A 9,556-nucleotide genomic window follows, 5' to 3' on the forward strand; every position below is an offset into this window, starting at 1 on the left:
AAACAATGGAACCCAGATACATAAGCGGAGGCCACCAAATGATATAAGAGAAATGCCCTGAGTGGCTCAGGAGCCCCGTAACTGCACACTAAAACTAAAAAAAAAACACATTAGATACAGGCAGTCTTGCTTTTAAACTTACAATCTAGAATACTACTGAACAAAGATAACATTAAGAAATAATCAATGTATTAAAATATAACTGAAAGTCTTACTTCTTTCCTCACACTACTAGACGCTGTCATATATGTATACTTTGACCATTAGATACAGAAGAAATACACATTTAGTTACACAGATGCTTCTTGTTGGTGCATGGTAGAACAACATGCCAAGATAAGGCCTTCATGTTTATATTGAAAAACATAGGGAAAATTGTAGTTTGTTCAATAAAAATTATTGCTGGAAATCAAGTGGCAGTCATCTGTAAGTCACAAATGTACTATGGTAATATCTACTTTAATATCTAGGAGGTGAATGCTAGTTTTATTTTTATAGTTCAATAGTTTTTAAGTTTAGTGTCAGCTCAAATGAAACCAGAGGTATGCTCAAGGAAGAGGATGCTGGAGATGCGGAAGACTTAGAGGCAGCAAATATTTTTGGATGAATGGAACTCCCAGTTAAAATTGTAGGGTTTACAAAGTAAAACAATTAGAGGGTAACTGTGATAGACAGGAGTAGGATTGACGATTGGGTAAGCCTCAGTTAAGGCTGTGTTAATCTTTCCCAAAAGAATGACGCATGCTGAGTCATCATGACAAAATATTTTTGAACATTTCATATGTATTAATAGTTAGAAAATAACTAAATGGATCACGTACTACAGAAAGTTTAAAGGTTAAACCTGCACCCACATTTTTTACATTTCAGTTAATAGAAAGAAAAATTGAATTTGCTTCAATGACCACTGTCAAATCCAAGCGGCATTAGTCAGTCAGTGGTAGTGGGTATCTGTTCATGTATAGCTGGGGGAGCTTGCAGTAGCTCAACCCCAACACTGCATAGGCCAGCAAGAGTATGGGTATATTAGTCGGAGCAGACCCAAAGCAAAGCCACCAAGCTGGCTCAAATTCCTCCTCAGGTTTTGGGTTTTGGTCATTGCATGTATTGTCAAAAAACTTTCCTAACACTTTGGGCAAGTCCAGCTGCACTTACACACATTGTGGTCCTGGCTTAAGTATGGCATGGAGGTTTGGGTCTGCCCAGGCTTGTTGAGTTGTGCGCCCAGTGCCTTTCAAAATAGTTATATTAGCCCAAGAGACTTAACTTTTAGTAGGTCAACATAGAAAAAGATGTAAAGTCAGATTTATTTCAGATCCTCTGAGGTCTCCTTTTCAGATGGAATTCATCCCACACACACATCACATCCACATTATTTTATGGAACTTAAAAGGGTAGGGTAGATATTGATGAGACAGAGCATATTACTAACATCAGTAGTCACAAGATGATTTCCCAGTCCATGTATCTTGGGCTTGCCGTGGGCCATTTACACTATGAAGGGCTTTGGCTAACGGACACATTCCTCTATGGCATACTGCTCATACTTAATAGACAGAGCATCAGGATACATAATATCCCAAAGCTCAGCAGTAAGGATGGCAGATGCAGAAGAGAAGAGATTAGATAATTTTTTATTGGGATAAGTCTGCCTAGACTAAATAAAGGTATGTTATGAATATTACAGACAGTAGACAGAGCAGACACCACAAATCAGCTCAACTTTACGTGACTCAATCATATTGGTCTGAATACATCAGGTAGTTTTTTTTGTACTACTTCCTTATTTTTGTGGCGTACCTAATAACCAAGCAGTAAACATGAAATGTATTATATAGAGCTGAAGTTATACTTGACAGTGGTTCATTATTCGTGCTGGAGGCTCATTTCCATATACCCATTTGCTCTGAGCACACTCCTGGCAAATTTGTATTCTCATCCACACCGGAGACAGCACTGAAAACATCTACTTATTGCAATGCAAATTTTCATCCAAACATACTAAGCAAACATAACCACGGCACTTTAAAAACACTACATTAATAAATTGGTATTTCAGGGAGAAAGTAATAACTGGGACACAAAAGATGGGTATTACGATAGTACAATGATGGGGTAGATTTAGTGATAGAACGAAGAATAGTCATAGAGGTTAGAACTGACAACTGAAGTTGTTGCTTCACAAGTTTTCAAAGCATTATAGGTCATCATTCAAGACATACCTGGGATGTATACAAAAATCATAACTTATCATTATAATTCACAAGAAAAAACCCTATAGGCTGGAGTTTTATGGCCATTAGTCACATACTACAAACTGGACAGATAAGGATCATAAAAGGAGCTTGCAAAACACGAGATGTGCTGGATATATGAATTTAAGACTCTTATACCAATTTGAATGCTGAATTCAAATTGTACAATTTCATGTAATAATCTAAACACTTGTGGGGGGAGGGTGTCACTTTGATTTGCATGCAACAGTTGTGAAGTCTTTATTTCATAAATTATGTTTTTATGTAAACTTATTTTTAATGTGAATAATGAGGTCATCTAAGAAACAGAGACCAAGTTATACTAAATGGGTATGTACACAACACATTAAATAGTTTAAGGATTTAATGAACCCTTTTTTCTCCTTTATATCATAAGGAGAGTAATAAGAGTAATACTATCTATCTATCTATCTATCTATCTATCTATCTATCTATCTATCATACCCCTCTCATAAGGATGGTTTAATTCATCTTTAAATGAAGATTTAACAGGCTTATATTAACATTTGCCTTTACAAAATTTTAGGCTAGAAATTAAATAAAATTAAAGCTTTATGAGGGACATTCGTAAAGTGAAATATGACGGCACTGTAAATAAATACGGTAGATTTGGAAGCGTTCCTCACGTTGGATACTTGATGTGTAAGTCTGTAGGAGCAGAGTCTCAACAGCTCATTTTCCATGTCAGGAGGCGCGTTGCTATGGCAACGTGTCTCTATCACATTGAAATCATGGAACCTCGATGTGGGGTTATCCACTTCATTAGTGTGCAGCTGCAAGCCGTGCAGTTTTTAAAACTGCGGGCTGACAGTGTCCACTAAGCCGAGAATCAGAGTATAGCACTGCTGATATGTACAGGAATTATTCTTAAATAAAACATCCAGCTTGATACATTAGAAATGTAACAATTCATGATTTTAATACATGGGAGTCATTTTTAAATTCATTTTTTTTACGCCTGTTAAAGTAATAATCACACGGTTTATTGGGTTCTTCATTTATGCTGACCAATTATGTTGTTTTATGAAAAGTATTTAACAGGGAAACTTAAGATACAATGTGTGCCTTATGAATAGTATTTGCAGATTATATGATGCTTAAAGAAAGGTTTGGAAACTGTTTTAGTTAATTACACAAGTATACAGCAACAGTGGAGGTTTTAAACAGTTTTATGTATTTTATATATTTGTTTAAATACTATATATGTGGTCATTGTTTCGTGTTGGAAATGTATTCAATTTCTTTTCATTTGGCAGGACTTGATTGAGAAGCCTCTCATTTTGGGGGAAATGAGTTTATAATACTTTCATTTTTTGGTGATGATTACTTGCTCCACATTTTTCTAGTAACCTTGTTCTTATTAGAAGAGGAATTGCACAAATCATGGATTTCATTTACTAACAAGAAGATTTAAGACGTGGTGGTTGATGACTTGTTTTTTTCTTGGCTGTTGTTCTGGACATTGATATTATCCACCACAGCAAAACAGTACAAAAATCTTGTTTACTTCATTTCAATCAACTAGGAGACATTATGCATTCTTTTTTGGTTCCTGTCTTCCCCTGTGAAAAACACAAATGTGTTTATAGGATGAATAATTGTGTTTGCATTTAATGGGCTACCGCTTGCAGTAAGGAACATTTTGTGACTCATTGGGTGGTAATGAGTTCAGTTTATGTTGTTAAGTGGGGTGTTTTTCTATTTTATCAGCTGAAGTGGTTTTTAGTAGCCAGTGAACAGTTGAGAAGATTTTGTTGTCCTCCCTTCACTCCCACAAATCTTCCATAGAATTGTATAAAGGATCATTAATCATCCTTTGCGCAACAAAGTGTTAAATGCAAGCTCATCTTTGTATTAGTTTTTTTCAGAGAACAATGTAAAATAATTGACTTACATCCCCACATTATCCAATCAACAGCTCATTATACTCATTTGATAGCATTCAATATGATAGTTATCATGTGTCAGAGCCAACATTTGTTTTTGCACTAATATTAGATGAAAACCTTCTTAAAATTGTAGTTGTAAAAGCTTGTCATTTTAGTAGAAGATGTCTAGCATATTTACATATATGTATCAAGTTAAGTTATATTATTAAATATTTACCAAAACATTAATATGAAATATAAACCCTGCAATTATTGGAAGCGTACTGTCCCCTGTTCAGGGTTGCCATGTTGTTTCCAACTACCCCAATCCCCATGGGGCGATGATGTGCTTTATGGGCATTGGCTCCCGGTTAAGATCATGTTTTGGTACACTTCAGCCTACAATATAGCAAAAGGATCACCGGAGCTGCTTATAAATATGAACTCCACTCTGTAAGTAGCAACAATAAATATTAAAAAGCTCTCAATGAGAGAGAAAGGGGAAACAGAGGAGTAGGTACTCACTGGATACAAATGTATCACCCTCAATAATGAATATGAAGAAAAGCAGAAGACCTTGATAAGGGCGTTTGTTCACGGCGAAACCAGTCGGTGTTTCCATTAAGAAAGAGGAGAACTGTTTTTGACCATTATCCTGGCTGAGTCTTCTGCTTTTCTTCATATTTATTATTGAGGGTGATACATTTGTATCCAGTTAGTACCCACTCCTCTGTTTTCCCTGTCTCTCTCATTGAGAGCTTTTTGAATTGGTACACTTCAGGCAACATGGCTTATGATATTTCCCTGGTGTAAGACAATGGGTTACTGGTTATTAGAGCCCATTTGGGTATTTCATTTAAATATACTAATTGTTTTGACAAATGTTATTGTTCTGTTAGTGAGCCAGAAGGATAGATGGAGAAGGTGGAGAGTAGACATAGAGGAAAGAACTAAAGCAAATAAAAGTATTAAATTGATGGCAGAGAAGAACCAGTCAGCTCATCTGGTGTGGTCTGTATTATTGCTGTACACACCCAATCAGTCTTTGTTCTTGTCTTAACTTCAGGGTTGCCATATCTCATTCATGTTTATAATCCCTACTTTTATTAACTTCTACCACTTCTGCTGAGAGGCTGAAGTGTAATCCTCTCTGTAACATCAAACCTTTTTACATCTATGCCTCTGACCTTCTCGTTTTAGACTATGACCTGTTATTCTATTATTTCTCCACTTTAAAAATAAACGTCGCTCCAGGTAGGTATCCAACAAGTGAAACTAGTGGGTCTTTACAGCGGCTAAATTGCAATGTCTCTTTTATGATAGTTTGTTTATTTTCGACTCTTTAGGGCAGCTAAATGCCTACTAGACTTGTGCAACCGGATTTGTATGGATTGCTACTTTACCAGATTTTGGCATGAAAGCTAGGGCAGACCCGCAACAAAGTGGAAGAAAATTTTTCATCCAGAATTCTTGGGCTCTTTCACTCATACGTTCATTCTCGATCACTCTCTTTCTCACGCTCTCTACCTTCTCCGTTGACCACTTCCACTTTTGCATCTTCTTGTTCTTCATCTTCTATCTTTTATCTTCTATCTTCATCCACATCTCCATGAACATAACCTGGAGCAAACTTGAGCCAAAAAACAATGGGCCAAAAGCAAACCAAAAATGTGTATAAAAGTTGGCCGCGCAAAAGAAAATAAAAAAGGAAAGAGCACAACTGATATATATGCTCTAAAAAATAGTTTTATTGACAGCAAATAGATTAAACATTGCAAAAGGTAAAGAGACTTACATCCAATATACTGTAGATGGCATATGTGTGTGGCAGAAGAGCGGAAACAGCCTAAGAAACTCAATATACTCTACCCGTAAATGTATTCGAGGCATTTATAAAGTTTAAAAACCAAACCTGGAACACCTACGCGTAACATGTTGTCATGACTTCCGCATAACGTGATGTCATGACTTCACACTTCAATGCGGTGGTACTAAACTCTATCTTGTGCACATGCGCCTCATTATACCAAGATAACAAGGATATGCACACACTGTATCAAAGAGACATAAGCAATGCATGATTCATTTGCATGAATTGTAATGTAACAGCATATAAATAAATATAGTAACATGGCAAGACCATGTATAAAACACAAAAAGATCAAACAAATCGTTTTGACCCTGTTTGCATATGTGTAATATTATATGCCTCTGATGGAGCAAAAGGGTTAGATACAGCTTATGTTTTGGACTGAAAAAAACAGTTAGATTGCCTGTATGTGAGGAAGGTGGCAGAAAATCCACACAATTGTGTTTTTAAAGAGGCACATAACCTAAACCTCTCAGTCTAAAGATAGCTGGTATCCAGACTGGTTGTTCACTGAAGCTTGTCTGAATTATAGTAACTATAGTTAATATATAAGTGTATGTTTAATTTAGACAAGATGTTTTTTTGTTTTGGTTCCAGAGCTGGTAATTATCTCTAACAATAATCACTTATGCACATTTAAAATAACAAAACCCTTTCTATGCCGATGTCTCTCAACTGTTCTACAGTCTTATCTGGACAACATCTGTTTCAATAACCCTAGAGTAGCTACTCCGCTATTTTCATTTTCCTGGTTTAATTTTAACATTTTTTTCTTGCTTGTTTTTTACTTTCAGAATACAGATAAAATCGTAGTTCTAGTTCACCACTAGGCATTTGTAATTCTACATTACTTTCTTGTAGACAGTTGGTAAACTCTCTGATGTTGCTATGGCTAGATGCGTATTAATTAGCAGGACATTAAAAGAGACTTTGTAAGAATGCACTGTATAAAAGTCACCATTTGCATCCACTACAATAAATCTAAACTACTTCTTTAATTTTGTGTGTTCCTTTCTAATAGTGTGGATTACAGGCTACTGTAGTGTAATCTTGGAAACCAATACATACCGGTGTACAAAAGTCACCACAACTTCAAAAGCCTGGCATCGAATTGAAAAGCTTGATCAGATTCTTAGGCATAGTGCCAAATTCAGGCATAAAAAGAAGTTTGGTCAATAAACTCTGTATCTTTCTACAGATCATTCAAAGTCTTTGTAGCCTTGTTTAATAGCCGCTGATAATCCCAGCTCTGTTTTACAAGGTCTAAGCAAATATCAGCATGAACAGCAACCTTGTCAATGATTTTCTTTAATTACATATACTGTAGATATATATATATATATATATATATATATATATATAATGTGTGTGTGTGTTTAAGGAAAACTAGTTCATTACCTATTAAAATAAATAAATATATTCATGTTTGATTATTTTTAACAATGTCACATAATCTGATTGTTACATTTTAAGTGGATTTGCGTGTTCTCACATCTCACACTAAACTAAGCTCATTACAGTTGTGAATGCTTTATGTGCCCACTTGCATGCTATATATGGCCACTTTTATGCCTACACATGCTTTTTAAATTATATAGCTAGTGCTTGGAAAATGGGAACAAGTGTGTAGGCAGGAAGTGATTGACAGCAGTTGACAGATTCTGCATCACTGTGCCACAACGCATGCAAGACTGATTGTATTAACACAGTGAGATCTGGTTCCAGCTACAAAACAGAACTGGTTGATAATAAACATATATTTCTACAAAATTATTAGGTGTGTACTGCAAATGTGCAAAATGAAGTTGAACGTCTATTATTATTATTATTATTATTATTGCTCCGTGATAGCTATGTGTTGCATTTGGTTGCTCAGAACTTTGTATTGCTAAATTGGCTGAAATTGTCACCTTCCAATCCAGATCCATTGTATCTGAGAATGTGGTTTGAGATCAGTGAAGATGGACACTAATTTGACGTGATCCCTGGACCTTCACAGTTTTTGAGATATTTGAAACAAATGATTTCAACATATTTGTTGAAAAAATGTAAATTGGCATTTCAGCCTATATCCTGTTTTAAATACCTTTAAAGAGAATTCAAGAAGCCTCTAGGCCTGACTAAACTCTCATGCCCCCTAATCTTAATTTGCCCCACCCCTTCCTTTCCACAGTAAATACCACCCCTTTCTCATTTGGCCCCACCCCCTCCTCTTTAGGCTCGACCCATTCCTCTCTGTATGTTAAGCGTGGATACGGAGTAGTTCATAAAGGGCTGGTCCCTCCCTGTGTGCCAGTGTGGCGCCCCCCTCATGAGAGGCATCTGGGGTGGATCGCCCCCCATGTACATCACTGGTTCTGGTGCACTGCCACAAAATGGTGGAGCTTCCAGACACAGTCTCTGTCCCTGATGGCTCCGCGAAAGTGCGCTGACCAGTCAGTAATGAAGATAGATACGTGGAGAAAGAGAGGCGGAAAAAACCCTGGGAACCATGTAAGAGCCTGCTGTGGGTAAGGGCAGCTTTGTATGCCACCCCTTATAAAGTGCCGCCCTAGGCCAAGATACCGCCCTCTGATATATTAGCATATAAACTTGGATCTATAGGGATTAACTGCACTGTGTGATGCAAATTCATCACAGAAGAGACATGTACAAATTATTACCTGAAACCTTCATGGGATGCCTTAATAAAAACGTGATAGGTGATATTAGAGTATACAAAATTCACTATGATGCAGTCAAGATTAGTATACAGGTTTTTACTAGACTTGGGCACCAGGGGGCTCTTCGTGTTCGTCTTCGTGCTCGTCTTCGGGGGAAAAAAAATCTTCGTATTCCGCGAATATTCGCCCGTTCCGTGGACATTCTTCGTGTTCGATTTTTCTTCGTTTTTTCCGGTTAAGGGGTTAATAAGGTGTTAACGCAGCTCTGGTGCCAGGAGTTTAAATGTACGTATGAGCAACTCTATTGGTCGTCAGCAGGGGGCTCGTCTGCCATTGGTTGATGGCAGACGAGCCCCCTGCTGGCGACCAATAAAGTCACTTGTACGGACATTTAATTAATTGAACAGGGAGGGAGACCAGTGGGATGTGCCGGGTAAGTTGCAGCATTTGGGTTTTAAAAGTCTGTACGAGCGACCAACAGAGTCGCTCGTGCAGACTTTTAAAACCTCAATGCTGCAACTTACCCGGCACATCCCACTGGGATGTCGTACGGACATTTAACTAATTGAACAGGGAGGGAGACCAGCAGAGTCGCTCGTGCAGACTTTTAAACCCCCAATGCTGCAACTTACCCTGCAGATCCCACTGGCCTCCCTGTTCTATCAGTTAAATGTCCGTACGAGCGACCAATAAAGTCGCTTGTACGGACATTTAACTGATAGAACAGGGAGACCAGTGGGATCTGCCGGGTAAGTTGCAGCATTGGGGTTAACTTTTATTAGGGGTTAACTTTTTTTTTAAAGGGTTAAGGGGCCGTGCGAGTGAGCCTATTGGTCACCTGCAGGGTCTTCCTCTGGCATCAACCAATTGGCTCATTCG

Source organism: Sceloporus occidentalis, unplaced genomic scaffold (assembly GCF_023333645.1).
Source record: "Sceloporus occidentalis isolate IW3139 unplaced genomic scaffold, rSceOcc1.0.p SCAF_164, whole genome shotgun sequence".
Lineage (NCBI taxonomy): Eukaryota > Metazoa > Chordata > Lepidosauria > Squamata > Phrynosomatidae > Sceloporus > Sceloporus occidentalis.